The sequence below is a fragment of the Hermetia illucens genome, chromosome 4 (assembly GCF_905115235.1).
Source record: "Hermetia illucens chromosome 4, iHerIll2.2.curated.20191125, whole genome shotgun sequence".
Classification (NCBI taxonomy): Eukaryota; Metazoa; Arthropoda; class Insecta; order Diptera; family Stratiomyidae; genus Hermetia; species Hermetia illucens.
In genome coordinates, this window is record NC_051852.1 from 122,983,891 (window position 1) to 123,004,395 (window position 20,505).

At 38.4% G+C, this 20,505-nt stretch overlaps 1 protein-coding gene across 48 annotated transcripts in view; it reads right to left on the minus strand.

The window, feature by feature from the left end:
- The window catches only part of LOC119653756 (dystonin), a 525,582-nt gene that overhangs the window by 140,538 nt on the left and 364,539 nt on the right, over positions 1-20,505 (minus strand). For 3 of the 48 annotated variants that reach the window (XM_038058738.1, XM_038058728.1, XM_038058729.1), the window contains exon 1: positions 2,342-2,635. The exons of 42 other annotated variants lie outside the window; for them this stretch is intronic. The gene's annotated coding sequence lies outside the window, so the exon portion shown is untranslated. Of the gene's footprint in view, positions 1-2,341; positions 2,645-20,505 lie in introns of those variants that run through there. 3 more of the 48 variants (XM_038058698.1, XM_038058726.1, XM_038058739.1) reach the window with 3 other exon arrangements.

A 20,505-nucleotide genomic window follows, 5' to 3' on the forward strand; every position in this document is an offset into this window, starting at 1 on the left:
CCACAAACTCCTAAGACCGTGACTGTTGTTATGGGAGCAGGGAGACAGAGTCCAGCCGGCTCGGATCTTCAAAGCCAGAAGCACGAAAGAAAGCAGCTCTCCCACCCTGCAGCTAGAAATCTTTCTGAGGTCTCCAAAGATTGTTTACCCAGCGTCCGCAGCCTGATTCTAGCCAGAGCTGGGCAATCGCAGAGAAAGTGCATGAGGGTTTCCCTTCCTTCTCCGAAGCTTCGGCAATGCGAATTGTAGGGTATGCCGGGCCTAGCGGTATGGTCCCCTATGGGCCAGTGCCCCCTGCAGACCGCCGTAATCTTGAATGCATTTGCACGCGTCTGGCACAGGAGTTCTCGTAATTGGGCTAAGTTATAAGTGGGCTAAATTCTCCTTGAGGAGATGCAAAGATGCAGAAGTACATTGAGAGCATCTGCCGGGCAGGACTGCAGAGTCCCTGTAGCACCTGCATACGCGCTTCTTTGAATCCCATTAAGCTGCCTCCTATTGTATTTTTTCCCTAGGTTCAAAACCCAGGCTTAACGAGAGGATGGTGAAAGCAGAGATTCGCCCGGAATAGAAGTTTAAATGAAAAAAGATTTAATAGGAGCTTCCCCATAATTTTCACCCACGACCCGAATTGCCATCTATGGCCTTGTCGAAACCTAGGGGCTAGATAATAAAGAAATACAGGACAATAGTAAAGCAAATTTTACAAGGAATTGCAACATTTCAGCGTATTTCCAGGGAATTATCATAGAATTCATTGAAAGAGTTTACGAAATATTTATTGATTCAAGAAAAGACCCAATTTTTAATAGAAACTTCCTAGATCAACGATACCATCTAACGGCCTGGGTCCCTATATTGGAATCCCGATTGCGTCATGGATGTTTATGTTCATTTTGTGTTTTCGAGAAACCTGAACATTTAGCTTTGTATTTTGTTTGAGGAACTTTCGAACTTCTCGTTAAGGAAAGTTGATTAGCTTCGAAATTCAGCTATCGAGGTTTTTGGATCTCCCGAAAAAAAACACATTTGGAAATATGTTGTAGAGATGAATAGGAAATTTAGCAATATTGCACCTGAACCTTCTCACTCCTCTGAAAGCGAATATCGGACCACTAACAAAAAGAGCCTCCCAGCCTACAAACAAAGAATATCTACAAATTGATTTTACAACTCATCCATAAACTTTTTCCAATTTCCTTCCTACTGTTAACAACAAACGGAATCAATTTTTGTACAATTAACAAAAAAAAGAACATACAAGGGAAAGTAAATAAAGTCTAAATAATTAATTTTGTTCTCAGTACGTTTACAATTCCACTCTTGTGGAAATTATGACGGACCGACATGCTGGATGCATGATACATACGTATCTAAAAAAAATTGCACTGAACCCACAAACTAGAACGATATATTTTTTTCTTACATATGTGGATGTGCTCTTTGTGTACATAGGTGGGTTTCGTTATAACAATTATTTGAAACTATTATGCGGAGAAGAAATAAAGAATGAAATAAGTGCCGACAGTGTGAGTATGTTCCATAGAGATGGTGAAAAGCTAAAATGGCAATTCCAGGCCGGTATTTTAAAGATGATGGGGTAATGGCGGAATTAGTCATGAATCATGATAATGAAGACCATTATCATGATCATGAGCGGAAGTTTAAAGGTATGCATCTATTTATTATTAAAACTAGTGTAGATAAGGTAAGGGACAATACTAGTCTCTCATATCTGATATTTCTATCTTTTGTGGAGCTAAACTGGGCCTACAAGGCTCATGTTTCTAACTCCTCACTAAAGAAATAGGACCTCAGTTCTCAGTAGACATAAATTAGAAATAGATTAATATCTCTGAGCTGATTTAATTGAAATACATAAGAGTGGATTGAAAGAAATATACGTTAACAGTTCTGTCAAAAACACATCCGACCTCGCTTGTGAACGGGACAAAGGTTAATGAAAAAGAAGTTCTACTAAACACACGTTTCATATTCTAGCTGTGATCATTAAATGATAAATACTAATATTTTTTAGAATTTGTTATATATTGAGCCAAATTAGTTCTCTAAATTCTCAGTTCTAGTATCTCTGAACTGTAAATGAATTGAATTAGTATTGCTAATACGAAATATATTTCAGCCACATTGAAAAAAATTATATATGGAAGCATCGTTTAGAACGTTCGATTTCAAATAGATAAAAGATATTTATATATCACTTCTATCCACTTGAAAAGTGTTGCAAATTGACTCCTAAGTTCAGCAATTCTGATCATAATATTATTGATCCACGATGCACTAGAATTATTTATATTTTCAATCTTAAATGCGCAAATACCGATTCAGTGCAAATAGTAGATAATCCGTCAGTTGTCACCTATTTATTGGTAACAAGATACACATGCACATCTCACACTTAATTCGTAACACTCGCACGTAAATTGATATATTATACAGAAGGGGTTGATTACTAGGGATTCAATACTATTTTATACACTTCAGGGCTATCTTTAGTTTAGAGACAACAAGGGCTAAAATTTATTATAAACAATAACAAACTCGAAATCGGTTTTCGGTTTCGATATCTTTGAGATACGCGCCAAGTGAGAAAAAAATCGCAATAAAGCTATGTGCGTCGACAACAACGAACATATGACACAAGACTGAAACCTGAGGGGCTCCACCAGGTGCTTCAATAGCAGATAGAATACACCATGGCCAGGTAAACCAAACAGAGAGCAAGCAAAAGAGCAGCAACATGGAGAAGAATTTTTCGAACATCAAATATAGTCATGGTAAGTTGTAGGTTTTGCTAAGGTTCGCTTCTAAAAACATACCGAGCTTTAGATACGTATGTAAGTTTTCGTTCTGGTTTTTCTTTTTTCCTTTCTTTACTTGCTATTTTGAAGGGGAGTATAACACTAATACAATTGCATGTGCACGACGTTAACCGTCATTAATTCACCTGAGCAAGGTGTGGGCTTAGCAAGCGAAATGAAGCCAATTTTGTTTACTATACGGTATGTGTGGGTCGGCGGCTTCTACTGAAGGCAACACATACAGGCGGCAAGCAGGTCGCGGACAGGTGAGACTGTCTCATGTGAGATAGATTTAGAAGAGCTCTGGTCAGAACCATATCGGGAACAAAGTTTTTGTGATGGGAGGTTAAGATATATGACGAGGCTTTATGTTGACATATTCGGTTTATAAATCCGTAACGAAATATAAGCATCTTTTCAAGAATTAGTTTAGGAGTAACGTTATTCAAGTCTGCTTTGAATATCTAATAATATAGCGAATGAATGAATGGATAAAACCGATAAATCATTCACGTAGTCTCTAAGCCATTTTACCCGTGACCACCCCAAATTTTGCGGACTGGATTACGACCTACGATAACAATCTAGCAATTCAGGAAGGTGAGGCTTACACAGACTTCAATTCGAAGGGCAACGAGACACCCAAGCCAAACCGCCTACTCTGACTTAGGTGAATGGTACGGAAAGTCTCAAAGTCGATTAATTTTTTAGCAACATGACTGATCATCTTCAGATTGGGCTGGGAGTCTTTTTGCTTCCGGCCAAATGGGCCATCTTTCTCATTTGGCAAGTGGCAGACAATTTAGATTTTCCGCTCTGATTACTCCTAACTCAAGCCATAACTTTTTTGTCCCATCTTCCACAAGCATTAACATATTCATATGGTGAAAGTTCTCTGGTTCAGCTCAGGTCTATGTCACCTTTTCAACTCCATCCAAAAAATTCTACATGCCTTTGTAATTTCACTTATGTATAGGAAAGAGTGCATCAAAAAAACTTACGGAAAGACGAAAAGAAGGCTGAAAATGTATCTAAAGGCAAACTACCTAGCAAAAAGCGCGACTTTGGAGAAGTTGAAAAAGGCAAAATACTCATTTGGTGGTGGAAATAAGTGCAAGTAAACATGCTACATGCCAGGCTTGATTTTATATATACATATCTATATATATTCGAAAAGAGTCGCAATTGTAAACCATAGATGCTACGAGTTTGTTGTTGCTTCTTGTGCCTTGCTATTTGTCGCCTGGTTCTGATGATGTGTTGCGTCATCTTACCGGAGTCCATGACATGAAGCAATGCGGTCAAGCTGAATAATTATGAGATTCGCACATTTTTCTCATGCCGGCGTCATGATTTTAAATGAATCGGTTTTGTGATTTTGTCGTATTATCTGGTGTCAGTGATTATGTCATCCCTTTTGTTTGGTGATGGCTTGACAAATGTTTGGCAGATGAGTGATGTATAATGGTATTATGACCGTACAAGGTAATTTAATATACCCACGATATATTCATACTTGTTTACTCATTAAAATTTTATGCTTTCCGTAGGAATCAAATTTAAATTTTGATGATAAATAAATATTGACCGTGAATACTTCGATCGACATTAGTTACAAATTCGTCCTTCGTCCCTTTGAAGAATCACCCTGTTTTCGATGTCACTGACCATATGACTCACAATATATTCTGTGTTCGAACGTGATCTGTATTCCACCTAATCACATACCCGTATACTGGACGCATTTCTAGTGCAAGTGGAATGACCGTCTGAAATAATTCTAAACACGATTTCATCCTCACAATCATTAATAGTAAAACGAAGTCATAGCCTTTTGATTCTAATGGTATTCAGCGTCTTTATTTCACATAGGCGACCTCACAGAGAACACCATTCCAACTATGAAGAAATCTAATTTATAGGTATATTTCAGCAAGCCGGCGTTATCATTGCAAAAGGTTTGCCGCCTTCTCTAAATGCTCCTTCAAATTTAGCTGGTGTTGACTGAACCACTCCATTAAACTTTGACTAGGTTCATTTCATTACGGGTTTGAAATCATGATTTTTTGGATTTTTTTCATATCAAAGGCTGTAGGACCGTATTTAACCAGCATTTCAGAGACCTTACTGTCGCCGCCTCTCTGGATATTTCCAGATAGCGACTAAGACTGAGTCTGCTTACAATCGTGGTTTCTACTGAGATGAAAAAAAGCGCCCATGGTGGTTCCAAAAATCAGCCTTGTGGTACTCCGCTGGAAACATGTACTTTCTGGATTTTTCATATGTACTTTGTCAAGTAGCGAAAGCTAATCTCGATCAACCTCCACAAAGCCTTCCAGGAGCACCAATTACACCAATTCCCGAAGCACGAATTGAATGTCAAGTTCGCAGAAACCTGAACTTAACTTTTGGGATGGGAGGATGCAACACTTTGCTGTGAATTTTGTTTAAACCCAGGGTTTGTATAGGTTCAGATCCAAAGATTTTTTTACATAAAAAACACTATTTATTGAAAAAAATATAGATATTTGCCAGGCTTAAATACATTTGAAACTATTAGCTACAATCATTTACATTTTCCTACTAGCGATGAAATCCAAAAGCAGCAGAAACATGCACATTATTTTGGACAGCTTTTTGATGACGATTTGATGTTGGCTACTCTTGTCTTCTCATCCAATTTTTCAGCGGCCTGTACAGCATGTCTTACTCGCAAGTCGTAAAATACACAGAATGTTCATGCAAGACGTATACGAGATCAGGAAGAGCAATGTCACCAACTTAAACAACGTGCAAGGAACTAAAAGAATTTGCTCTAAAAAAGCAATTTTCGCATTTATAAGACCGTAACCGGATTTTTTTTTGATGTACCACAACGAAACATGGATAATGAAGAACGAAGAAACAAATTCTTCGGAAAATATTGTAGCCCTTCCCCAGCACTTACCGAATCCCGTATCAGGCTGCCCTGAGCGAACTTTTAACAAATCAGTTTTGACATTTTTGTTAACCTCCAAAATGGAAAAGTACTGGACACTTCGAAACGCGCATATGATGACTTATGCACCGAATTGTGACGAGTAAGCTTATAAGCAAAAACAGTGGCGGAATCCCAGAAAATTGGTGAAACTTTATTTCGTGAAATTTGGAGATACAATACACTTTGAGGTTGCTCTGAACAATCGTAATATCGACCAAGTCTACGCAGAATTTGGTAGAAAAGCTCAACATTGACCAGTGAATACTTCCCCAGTAAGACAAAGCTAGACTAAACGAAGAAGATCATAATTCAACGCAATTAAGCTTCTACTACACGGCTTAGCATATATCATTAACTTCGCGATCAGCTTTTATCTATGGCAGATGACACTGGTCAATTTTTGGTTGAAACATTCTTTGATGCGTCGATGACAAAGAACGCCAGTTGTTGAACGCCACTTCAGGCAAGTTGCATTGATACATAAAGCAATTTCATAACGCAGTTCACCATTGGCAAGTCGCCGTCATTGACAGTGATAGTGCCCGATTCATTGATTATGGTCGACTGTTCTGCTAAGATTCGGTTTCACACCGTTTGCAGATGATCATTCCTCTTCTGAACAAGCTGCTCTAGACCAGCTTTGCTATGGAACGTTAGGGAAGCATCATTTGCATAGAACAGTGTGCACAGCACTGGACGTTGGATTCCCCCCAATAACTTATATAATTATATTTAGAGAAAAAACTGCACAAACAAGCATAGCATAGTGTCTCATTTAATGTAGATAGCATTCTTAGGTTCCTCGTCCCAGCGAATTACATGACAGTCGATCGTCGCCCAGAGAAATAATGGTACTCTTTTCAGATTAAGTAGCATATCTATAATATTTCCCTATCATTTTGTGGCACTTGCTTTATTTGCATCTTGTGGTAGTAATAAAAAAAACCTATAGCGCTTTTGAATTATATATATGATTGCCATTTGCCCCTTGGTGAGGTATAGCCCATCAATCACACCTACGCTATCGCTCACGGTTCGCTAAAATCCGCTCCGGCTCCCTCCAGGACTCCGAGATGGCATTCCTCCTGTATCGTTTTGCGCTAAATGCCTTTCGGGATACGCACACGCCGGCCATCTTGGGGAAGTGGGCTACAACCTCATAATGTAATGTGTGACCTATCCACTGCCACTTCCCCTTTCGATCATATCGCGTCCGGGTAACAGGCCGTTTGAAATAGTATCAGGGCAGCGTATCCCGATGATACGACACAGACAAGTGTTAACGAAAGTTTAGAGCTTTCGAGAGAGAGTGGTGGCCAGTTTTGATCTGTTACTCTCATATAGCAACATTATCTTTACGACGGAAGGAAGCACGCTGATACCCTTCCAATTGTCACAGTCAGGGCAAGGACCCTTAATAATAATCGTTGGCACAACAATCCATATTGGATCAGGGCCTTGAAGTGTGTTAGAGCACTTCATTCAAGACCGAAACGGTACACTCCAGGATTACAGTACCCTATAGGGGGCAATGTGGTCAGCATTGCCCTGATTTGACTCAGGTACCCATTCACAGCTGAGTCGACTGGTATCCGACGTCAGGATAGCCTTGTGCTCTAACCACTCAGCTATCAGGACACCTTTATTTGGGAGCTTAAAGTATCATCCTCTTCTTTCACTCACTGGGAAAGGTCTCGGATTTTCAGGATTTCCGCAGAAGTGAAATTATAATAACAGAACTGCAAGTGCAGCGATAAATAACTCTGCGGAGACAACGTTGGTTCCAGTGTCTTTACTTCGTTTGTGTGTATTGACCGAGATGATTTCTCTTCTGCTTGAAGAAACAGTTTATATCCGCATGTTACGGTGACTAGTCACTCCATTTACAGGACGTGGAATTTCACTAGATGTGACACGGTTAAAAACCGTGGTAAAGTCTTGTTACCACCTTTTCAGCTCTTCGTCATCACAAATGAGGGGTCGACCGTTATCGCCCTTCTCATTACAATCGAAAGATTTGCGACCACATGTACGTTCTATCGTAATGCGGTATACACTTCTGAAATCATTACGTATCACATCTTCTGCTTCTGTCTCTCAATAGCACACGGCGCTAAATTCCCCGGATTTCGCACGGCATCCGAGTTCGAGCGCATCATGCCTGCCATCATTAGCAGCGATCAATTGAGCCTTCAAGCGTCTTTTTATTCGTGAAGATTAAGAACGCCCTCCAAAGGAAGCGTCTGGACGACATTGAAGTTATTCAAAAGACCGGACGACTAATCTGAACGACGTCCCCATCAAAAGTTGCTAGGGTGCGAACCCTTGGCAAATGAAAGAAGCTAAATAGAATAGCTAGAGGCAAGTATAGTATGGCTAGTGTTTGATATTGGTAACGATGTATTTTTGTTATCCAGGGAGGTAGTTGATGTAATGTAGAATCACTCCGCGGAGACCACAGTGCATGGCCGAAAAACAAACCGCCGTTAACAAGGTAAACATCTCATTAGTCGACAGGAACAGAGCCTTTTAGGGATAGGCACAAAAAAGGAAACGGAATCAGTGGTTCTACCACGCAATAGTTGAAAGATTAAATGATTTTTAACAATTTAACAATATGAATCAAGGCAGAAAATGGAATTTATCACAATTTCAAAACCCGTTTATTGGCCAGAAAAATGAGGTTGCAAGAAAGTTCCCTAGTTACACTACTGATTTTACTTTACTCTATCACTAGTTAGCACATTTAACACATTCCATACTAAGGTATTTCCTAAAGTTCTGCACTATGTAGCCCCATGAAGTTGTGTACACGTGAAACGCTGTTACAGCCAACGCATTAATTTTTGTGTACTTCGTGTAACTCTAATAAATTCAGGAATTAGCATAATTTCTATCATTTATTTGTTCAATTAATTATAATTATCTATTTTTAGTTCTAAAAAATAGGCAACCTAAACTACATATTATTTTTAAAATTGGTTACAGTCAGCAATATCATTGTCAGAGAAATCATGCGATCCATTAGACTTTAAAAAGTTAAATTCAGATTACGAAATTTACGGAAACTCATCTTTATAATTTTTATAATATTTTTGATAATTGTTCTGTTGTTTTGTTAACGCAACAATTTTTTAAAATAAAAACTTAATTTTTCTTTTATATAATGGCCTCAGAAAGCAAATTTAGCGTGTATATTTTATTGGGCCCTGAATGGGGTAAAGTGCAACCACTAAAACCTTTTAAAAATAGGTTCAGATGGTTTTGTTTTATTCAAATCTGAAGTGCTTTCAATTTTTTACCGATAAGTACTAAGTAAATTTCTGCTCCTATCACTCACAGTTAAGGATTGGTATGCGTAAAGGAACTATTTTCACCTAAATAAGCCTAGATGTATCAAGGCAGAGTTTTTAAAGGTTTACCATTTTGGATTCTCCCTCTAACCTATTGATATTCGGTGTAACGAGTTGTTTAACTCCAGGCAAACAGACGCTGTTACTTTTTCAATCTTGATAGATACAGGACGACCCTCCCTGCATGTGGATCGCCGCTTTGTTGAAATAGCGCTTGGGGTCTGGTGGACTGTAGCAGTCAAAACTTGTCGATTTTTCCTTTTATATACAATTATATTATGTTGATGATGACACCTTGTTATCGACGAAAAGATATCTTCGTTAATTGCAATGAACCTTCAATCACGATGAAGCTTATCTTTCTAAAAGCATACGAAGGGAAACCTATTTTTTTACTCCCTCTATATATAAAACTATTAAAGGTAATTCGACATGACGGCATGAAATACTTCCTCTGAAAGGAAATCTGCAATTATTCCGCTCTTATTGTAACCGTGGTAATACAAAATAGGTGCATCGGAAGTAATAACCAGAAAAATCAATTACTCTATTTTACTTGTGTATGTGTGGAAGCCGGCTGAAAAAAATGAATTGGCATGGGAAAATCTATGTTTTAAAGGTGAGTGTCTGATTTTGAAGAAAATTGCTAAGGGTTTAACTAGGGCACTTTTACGGTTTTAAGAAAATTGTATCTGGAGCTTGCCGCAGATTGCAATAATTATAACAATCGGTGGTATGGCAGTCTAATTTGAAATTGAAATTTGAAAATTGGTATCTATATTAAATTGTGCTTTAGAAATTATGCATAAATTTAGGAAAGACAGACCATGCTAATCCACTGGATATGTGGGCTGACCTAGGGTTCTAACTAGTATTATGGATTCATGGTAATGCATCATATTCATCTATTAGGATACATGGTAAAGCATCATCCAAAATCAGAACTTTAGTCAGAACCATCTCCTTAAACGCAAAACAGTTCTGAAATAAAAACTTTTTTTGATTCATTCTCGGCAATGAAAACATGGTGTCACGCTTAGTTAACCCTGTTAAACTCAGTCAGCTAGTTAGTCAGCAGCAGACTTTATATTTGAATACAATGGAGTGTTGGTCGCTACTCGCTGGTAGAATGTGAATAAGTTCCACACAGTTTTTCATTGTGTTGCTTTCTTTGCATTCTACCTCGACTTTTTCGTGGTATCTTTTTTTGCACCTTTCATTTCCGTCTCATCATTATCTGTCCGGACCATTCTTTTCATTAGGTACGCTAGTATGTAACATGCAATTTTCATTCATTTCGCGAACTTACATAGATATACTCTATGCCGGGTATTTTTTTTATCACGGCTAATGAGTATATGATTTTCTTTCGTTGTGAAGATTGTGGAATTTAGATGAGTATGATGTTTTGATGATGTCAAAAGGTCACTTAGGAGAGCATGAGTTTGTTCTTCTCAAGAAGCTTAGTTTTAGAAAAACGGCATTTTTTTGGTAACTTGTACTCATGAAAAAATTCACAGCGAAACCATTTCCAATTTTGACTTCTATTAGAATTGTTATCGTTATTAGAATTATAGCAAACAGGAAGGGGACGGACGTTGTTATGAGGTGGCTGGTTTTTATGAACTCTCAGAATGGTATTCGAGACTCCTGTATTTGAATAATATGACTTAAATTGCTTACTATTGACTCCACATTCTGGATACTTAAATAAGTTAGCCATATCGAAGTGCACTCCCACATACTCAATTTTATATCATTATTTATTGGACCAGCGCTACTCCAATTAAACAATTAATGCAATTTACAGATGGCAAAATCCATTGATATGTGAGAAAAACTTTCAATTAATTTATATGACTTTTAATAAGAGATAGATAAGATTTCTTTTTCCGTGGAAACTGTTTTCATTATAAAGATCAAGATCGTAATCATTTTCTTAGTAAGTTTTCGATCAAGGTATAATTATTTGACACTATTTGTGCCCAGGTACACAGTTCTCTATAAAAAAGATAAATTAATTCAAGAGGAAAAAACACTAAAAAATGAAAAGGAAGGTTCAAAACTTTCTAACGCATTGCTTCTAAGAAAAATACATAGATAGAGACTACTATTTTTTGGAAAATTTTTTTCGATAAAGTTAAGATGTGGGAAAACAAATTCAAGCGACTAATGAGCGCTCTCTAAGAATACGAGTTGACAGCTTGGGTAGGTGAAAATCTAATATTCATCAACAAATTGGCGTAGGCTAATTTGATTAAGCGTAACGTGGAGGTCATACCTGCCCAGTTATATTTAAAAATGCGTTACGATGCCAAGCAATCAGCCGATCTCCAGAAAAACTACGGAATGAATATGAATTAAAAAATGAATTCTGTTCCTAAGACCAGGTCCATCACACCAATAAATGAGTCAAAATTGAATTATCCTTCGAAAAAAAATCCTTAATATCTTCCAAGAGATGAAAAGAAAAAAAAAGAGAAGGATCTTCCTTTTTTGGTAAAAATAAATCCCGTATTTTGGGAATCAGCCATTTTCTTCCTCAGCGTTTATGTCATTTTCCAAAAAAAAAATCAACACTGAAGAAAGGAACAACTGACCCTCGAAATGAGGACATCCGCGATCGTTATGGGGTTGCACCGATCGTGGAAAAGTTGCGAGAGAGGCGTCTTCGATGGTATGGTCACGCAATTCGTGCAAACGAGAATTCACTTGCAAAGATTGGTCTGAACATCGAAGTCGATGGTAAACGACCAAAAGGCAGACCTAAGCAACGGTGGCTTGATACGCTGGATGGGGATTTGAAAGCCTCGAGATTGCACCCAGATCAGGCATTCGATAGAGCCAAATGGCGAAGCCGATCACGACAGCCCACCCCGCTTGTGAATGGGACAAAGGCTGAAGAAAAAGAAGTTTAAATAAAGCAAATTGTAGCCAAAAAAGGAACATCACCGACAACTCCACTAACAAATTTTACCATGAGCCGCCTAGTTCTTCAGGTCGAGAGCCTCGAATCCTATGGGTCACAAGTGGCGTAACACATTACGATAACATTTGAAATGAAAACATCTGGGATCGATATATTTCACGCCCATTATGGAACATTGACGTCGATAGGAAACGGCCAACCGAAACAGCGGTGACTTGACATCTTTGATCGTGATTTGAGTGTCTCTTGACTCCTCTGGGACCAAACCTACGACCGAAAAAGTGGTAATTTCGATTTCGACGAACAGACCCGACTGCTTAGCGAGACAAAAACTGAGGAAGAAATATGGAAAATGGGTTGCGAATTTTGAACGTGGAGTGCGCACTCTTTGTTTAGAACTGAAACACTCATCAAGCAAGATGAAAAATACAAGATCATGCGATTCATTGTTTTTAAATGCCGAGAAAAGTTTGGAATATAAGCAAATATATACTGATGTCTTCCACAAGAGTCTCGCCCGAAACATTACTGCTTCCCTGCCAATTAATAAGGAAATATGTACGTTTCTAACGCTGCCAATGTATTGTTGAAGCTAATCCGTACACATCATAGGCCCTAAATATCTAGCAGTATACACCTGTGATTGAGAGAGCCCTGATCCCCCTGCGCTTGATCACGGAACAGAAAAGTTGGGGAGAAAGCTCCTCTTTTTTTGGGCTAAGCACTCAACAAAACAACTAAAAGGACGACTGGCAGTTCGTTCAGGGCATAAGCAACGTACCTGACGCTGCATTGTCTCTGCCTTGGGAACAGCGTCATCGAAAATGGTTACAGATTTTGATCGCTCCTTTTCACAACGACAATAATGCCGCATGAGTGCGACAATACGTAAAGAAGCGAACTCAGCAAATTCAAGTCAATCTACTAAATTAGCTAAGAATTTATTATATGTTTAAAGGATTCTAGATTGAAAGATATGACAATGAATATCGACAGCAAAATCCCTGGATAGCCTACTTTAAATCAGAGAAAATCTCCCAAATTGACGAAATTGGAACGCCATTATGAGATGTTTTGATTTTAGTGGAGAACCCTTAGAATAAATGTGTTAAATTCCGGAGTGTGATCAGGATATACTGAGCTTCTAGCTGAAATTTTGTTCTACCTAGAACTTTATAAGTCTTGATTAAAGTTACGCGATCAAAACACATGTGGTGAAGAGGGAATTAGGGGGAAAACTCGCTCGCTTTTAACAAATTTAGCCGGAAAATGGGGAGAATAGATAGATACTCCATAATTAAGAAAATAATGGTAATCATGGATTTCGATAGAAGAGGCGATGTGGCAACAATATGTTCAGAACAAATAATAAAGATCAACTCAAATAAAGAGATATATAGATTATAAAGTGATGAACTGAAAGTTACATAAGAGTTCAAAAAAGAAGAAAGAAGAGAAAGGAACAGAAAACCTGTACTTAATGTTAAATACCGCTGCGCCTATCGATACTGCTCCGAATCCTATTGTGAATTGATGATTTAAGAAAAAAACGGGAATAACATCAAGTGAAACAGTCCCACAAGATCATTCTTGCCCGTCCTTCTCACTTGAAGCCTCGGAATTCCTTCATGCCGAAAACATTCTTTGCAATCGAATTGGTAACAGCTTGTTTTTGACTCTTTCTATCAAATTCCGTACTTTCAATCCGTCACTGAACAACTTTTAGGAATTTGGACAATTTAGACCAAATCTTGTCTGACAAGGTATGGAGGCTTCTTTTTCATTATTGACAAAACCAGGTCAATCCAATTGAGTGCTTGCTCGGATTGGCGTCTTTATTGAAGGCTTTTGTAGCACGCTTATATGGAATTTCCTTGTCTTTTCTAACACCCTTTTCTGGAGTTCTCTGATTCCTTTTTAGAATAAACTGAAATGTTTTTTGACTCAACTGTTTCTGTTTAAATTTAGGTGAGCGAATTTCTGTTAAAATAAGGAACAAAAGTACCAAGAACTCTGGTCGGCATGCCAATACCAACTGTCTATTGAACCTCTGATTCCACTTTTGGCATTCATTTGTTGAAATATTCGAAAAATGCGTAACATGAACTACTAGATGCAAAACATTAGTAATGTTCGAAAATGTAGGAGCTAAAACGGTTTAGAGGTCTTTTCTGTATTTGTATATCCATCAGTTGAATTAACGGTATGTTTTCAAAAAAATTGTAGGTTAAAACAAGAAGATAGGATGCCCTCTATGCTCTTTAAGCGCCTCAAGAATGGTATCCGCAGCATTCATTGTAACTAGTCAGGCTGAAGTAGGACTTGCGAGCAACATCAATCCTAGAATCAAATTGGAGCTCTCCAGGCTGTTTCGAGAATAGTGTCTTTCAGCGGTGGACTCTGATGAAAGTATGACAGCTAAAAGCTACAACACTCCATCCTCTTGGATAAAATACACGGGAAACGATAAGTTGACAACATGGCAGATAATTTTGACAACTCGCAGACGCCAGTTTTAAAGAGTGAAGACTTTACCGCCCGATAACACCCATTTCGGACTTTTGAATTTATATATTGACAACAACAACGCATGCAGCTTTCGGCTACACTGATCCTTAGCGTCTGAAGACGTCATACCGACGAAACCGTAAGTAGCGCTTCTCGATATTAGTGCGGTTCAGCATAAAGGGAATAGGGACTTAGGACCACTTAATTTCCAGAAAAAAAAACTTATTGCCAGTTTTAGAGATTTTAATTCAACCTTTTGAAAATAGAAATCCACGACATTTTCTTCTGTCTATTGCACATAATTGGGACGATGCCCGCATACCAGAGAGCGAGAAAATTTTGTTATATGGTTGACATAACCCTAGTCCACTAACCACACCTAAGAGACATGGCTGTTCGCTTCCGTTTCCCTTGCCGGCTAACCTGGGACAGTGGATTGAATTGCATGTCATAACTCACAATGGCGTTGTCCCCTAGGAACAAGTGATTCCCGAAATATCGGTATATGTGCATTAAAATAAAATACTAACGGAAAAGAACCACTTTTACTGATAATTACTGACGGTTTGAAGCTTTCAGGTAACAGCGACCGTCACTATTCGAGTATAGCAGCTCAAAAAGAACATTGGTCTGGAAAGGCGTTAAGAAATTTGCAGTTCCAGATTTGGTTCAAACGCAGTTAGCGTTGTTAATATTGTGACTATCTGGAGAGAAGAGTGTGATGAGCAATCAATCTACGGTGAAAACGAGAAGAAAATGCGACTAGATGGCAAAATAAGTAACTTCAACCCGCAAAATGTGGACAAATTCGCCTACTTCGGGCAATTGGGATTAACATATCTAATAAAACAACCAGTTATATTTTCTCAACCAGGATCCAGCAACAATAGTAGTCGTCCAATTTTGAAAATTAGAATACACACTAAGCGAATACCTAAAAAGGCATTCGAAGATAAGCTGTTAGGAAATCGCCCAATAGTAAAAACTGGGAGGACTTGAAGATTCCAGTGAAAATCTGCGGAATCTTTTTAGCTGATAGACCTAAGAGCTGTATCTGGGAAGTCCGAGTCAAGAGCTTCTTCCTCTTGACTCGGACTTGACTTGAATATTAGAAGTAGTCAGAAGATACACAGCTTTGTCTGTCCATCTGCTCACCATACTAGTGGTGTCAAAAATTGATGTAACTAAAATATTTCATGAATTTTAATATTTCCATTCATATATTTTGCCATAAAATATGTTATTTTTTCAGAAGGAATATTTATGTTGTGGGTTTCATTTGTTTGGAGTGACTGGCATCATACAATTATGTAGGAGGTTCCAATTTCGGGAAGCATAATATTTTCCAAATATGTTATGCCCAAATTCTTATTTTGTCGTCGATACTGTTCTGAATTTATGTAATCATTCCTCAAAAATATTTCGCTTGTATCATCGATCTAACCACATAACGATTTTATTCTCATATTTGGTAATTGAAGACAATTTTTGATTTCTCTTCCATTCACCACAAAATGCTAGAGGTTGGCAAAAAAATATGAATTCGACTCCTCCAAGTCTAATTCTAACCCACATATCATTGATTACTGTCTCAACATAAAATCATTTACAAATGAGGCAAATTAAACTCATGCGTAGGTGAAATGCTCTTGAAATGATGACCATGAATTAAGAGAACTTGTTGCCACCATATGTTCACTAAGACCTTAAGCAAAAAAGACATATGTCGCCATCAACAATGTCGTCAAAGTAGCAATTAAATAGGAATAACAGTCGGAGAAATTGGTTTGCCAAGAAGCCGTTCAATGAGGTCGTTTTAATGCTTCAACATTTAAGATATCTGGAATTCCGTTGATGAACTTGGGGAACAGATGATATTGAAAGACTGGCCATATAAAGAGGACTATGTAGAATCAATCATTCACAACGAACTCATTCAGAAGAAACCTGAACTTTTCACTTTTTTTGCTATGTATAAGCCCACAATTATAAGGGATATTTAGGAGTTCCAGATAATGCCTACAACTAAATAATTTCCCTATTAACTTTTCTCGAAAATACTGATTAGGACGCTAATGTGAGTCAGTTAATGAAAAAATCTGAAGAGATCGTTTCTTAAAGCAATAATTATTTATTTATTTATGTAAACAAACATTTGTGAAAATCGCTCAAATCCTTGTGTTATGCCATGAGGTCACACTTCACAAAGTTGATTAAATGATCCATTCAAAGTTGGATAAATGCACCAACATAGACAAAATTGCTGCACTGAAAAGTATTATTCTAGTCTCTTTAGTCCTTGAAATATCACAATCACCTCTGCTCATAATCGGTGACCATTATTGACGCTACTTCCATTATTCTAATCGCATAAAGACAATTCTCTGACATAAACCGCATTGAATAGGTGCTTTGGATTTAGATTTATTCTGGTATAATTTCTAAGTAGCGGCTTTCCCATAGACCCGGCACTTTATGTGGCGCGATCTCTACGTTGATTAAGATCAATTGTTTTGATCATAGCAAATCAATTTAATTCTCTATTAAAGGCTTGAGAGATATTGTATTTTCCCCGGACGATAAACATACACAGAATTCAGGTCAAATCTACAATAAAATGCAACCCACGATCAATATACTATACTCGTATTGTTTTTGTTTTATGTTGCTTGTTGATTGTTTAATGATTGCGGCCACTTAGTGAGATCACCTTTTATGGTTTGTACATGTTGGTGGACGTCGGATTCAATATTTTCTCAAATATCTGATGTTTATATTCATTTGTAAATTAAAAGAAAATTGAAAGCTGAAGCTAAAGACCCCAGGAGTCCTTTCAAGAACTGGATATTTGTCTTTGACAAATCGCCTTGGACTTGTCCAAATTTGCCCTTGATCATATATGCATATGGAACGTATCTCGAAATGTTCGCTCCTCTGAGGATGCAGATGGCTCACGAAAAAAATCCCATGAAACTGGTTTAGTCCCACCTCGAGTGGCGCCTAAAAGCCGCTGAACCCTGCGGTTAAACAAAAACATTGTTCTCGTCGCAGAGGATATTCTTTGGAATTGCGACCCCCTTGCGGATAATCATGCATAAAATCGGCACCATTTCCGCTACAACTAGTTAAATTATGCAAGAAGATTTAGGCTTTGAAAAGAAACCAAACACTCGCCGTTTGCATCCTGAAGTCATCAAAAACGGGTTTGGAATTTTGCGAAAAAGCCGTCTTTACCTACGAATCGCATTTAAGTTTTGATACTTTCGCGCATCTGTGCTTCCGGAGCTCTTTTTTGCAGTGAAACTATTTTCAATACGGCTTTTGATTAGACATGGCGTCACAATGAGCGTAGAGACACCAAGACGAAAAACAGCATGTAGTACCAAAAAGATAAATTTATTATTATCCAAGATTGCATAAGGAGGCATTGTAGTGTTTTTTTCTTTAAGAATTTTGATGCTTAGATGCTTTGAACTACTGCCTCGGTACTGTGTGTCGGTGTAGTCTCCCTTTACCAATTCTGCACATTAAGATCTACCACTCCTCTAATTTGTGCCTTAACTCGAACCTAGGATGTATTAATCAACCTTTTCACTTGGTACCCAAGACGGCAATATTCGGAGGAAAACAAAATACCTCCCTCCTTTGGGCATATGAGGAGGGTCCCTTAAACGCAACATAAAATCATCCCATTCGCTGCATACGTGGGACCTCCTAGTTAATAGGTTCATATGTTTCTAAGAAGAGTGCGTGTAGCAGATAGACGGTTAAGTTCAAAAACGCGATGTATACACTGCAAGTATAAGGATAAAGTCGCATCCAAGGGAAAATCTGCACTGCCTTGAGGGAAGAATTGAAGGTGCATGGATGAGGAGAAGAATCTATTGCATCTGAACGATCAATGCTTGTTGTACTGAGCACAATGCGACAGTGACTACCAGCGTAGGCAGCTTAGATGGTGTTGTCCGCCGGAAAGGTTCATATTAGATGGAGATAAGACTTCAGTAAAAATGAGCTTCAAATGACTTATGTATGAGGGTTTCGTGAAGTCATGTATACTCCCATTGATTAGTCTGATCGATGCAAAAACAGTGGTGGAAAAAGAGCATATTGTCAGGGAGTGCAACAGAGACTAGAGACGTATTCCATTCGAACGAACTGGACACTTAGAAACAAAATAGGAAAATTAAGTTAAATCATATCAATCTGAAACATTGGAGGATCAATCCAATTGCGAACGTAACTGATTCCTACAAAAACCTCGCGTGGGTTATAGGCTGGACTGGCCATCTTCTTCTTTGTAGCCACTTTCGAGCCTTAGTTTTCTAATCCAGTGACCGCGTCAGATGGTTCCTCCTAATAGTGATACGCTATCGGCGCCGACTCCCTTCGATTTCTCGGCTTCCAGGCGGCCTGGAGCGATCTATTTTCCCTTTAAATATATTTTTGGGTATTCTTGAATCGATTTTCGGGTCGTCATTCATATTACATATTTCTCTGCTGTACCTGATTGGCTATCCATTGCACTGTCGAGCTGTTCCCAGGAGTACCTTGCTTTCAAGGATGGTTAGCAATTTTTCCAAAGACCGAGGTAAAGTCCAAACTTGACCCAGGCGTGACGACTGTTTTAGATGGCAAATCGGATTAAAATATGTTATCAACATTTCTTTCAAGGGGTGAAGACATAAGAAGAGTATCTCCCCGAATATCCCGCAGAGTTCTCTATTGAAACCACTATTGTGGACTACCATTTGCAATGATGTACTGAATTTTCCGGTATCAGAGGAGGTTACAATGACGAGGCTGCTGAATTATAGTTATGCGGAACAATAAAAGAGTTTTGCTAACATTTGTAGAAAAAAACAGAAGCGGCTTTAATTGGAAAGCGCCGTGAATTACGGATAATGCCAAATGGACGATGGCCGTAGTATACTAGTAGATTGTTTGTGGATAGGGTGGTAAGCTGCATCTGGTTCGATGCAGCGCCAGTTTGAGTAGGAGAACTCCATAGCTTATTTAATGCAAAGTGAGTGAGGTCTACAAACCCACCCTAATAATGTAGTTTTCCTTCAGGAGCACCTCGGATGAGGCCGTACAAATATCTCGCAGAATTCATTGATAGCACAAAGTACCACTTCAACCATAGAATTAGATCACATTATGAATAGAAAAACTCCCGTACAAAGTGCTTTAATCAAACCGCGAAATATTAACCGAGTTGCTTCCATCGTAGAGTACAAAATTACTAATCAAATAAAAGGGAATCGCGAGGGTTTAATCTCCTGTTTTGGAATTCGAAAACAAAGTGAGAATGAAATATTGACAAAAAAATAGACACAGCTTTAGCACACTGTTTCCGTGTTAAAGTTTCATGTCACCTGTAATTTCAAAGAACAAGTAAGAATATTAAAGTTTTCAAACAATTGATCGAAGGGATTGTTCTACACGAAAGTAGGGAAAGACACTCCTCAGAAGTTCGGTTGGCAATACCTTTCAGCGTGAAGCCGCAAAGGCCCATAGATCCACAGACTTTCCGAAGGCAATCACTCAAGACGAGCAGAAGCAACTATAAGTTCTTAAGGCATGCGACCAAGAAAAGGATAGGAAATTGTACTCTACAGAGTGGAATGGCAAAATGAGGCTCAGCAGCACCTGCGTCCGGAGAAAAGTCGCGAGGACTAGCCAGCGAAAGAAACTATTGTCTCTCTATTCGACGCAAAGAAAACGAAGTTAGGAGCTGGAAAAAAGCTGTCTACCACAGGTTTATCATTATAAAACCAAACGAAGGTTGTGCCACTCGTTGGGTCTAATTTGTAAGGGTAATTCTCCATTTTTATGGCCCAAGCATTGTGTATGTCATTGTATCTCAACTTCGCGTGATATTCCATTATATATTTCATATTCCAGTGCGGT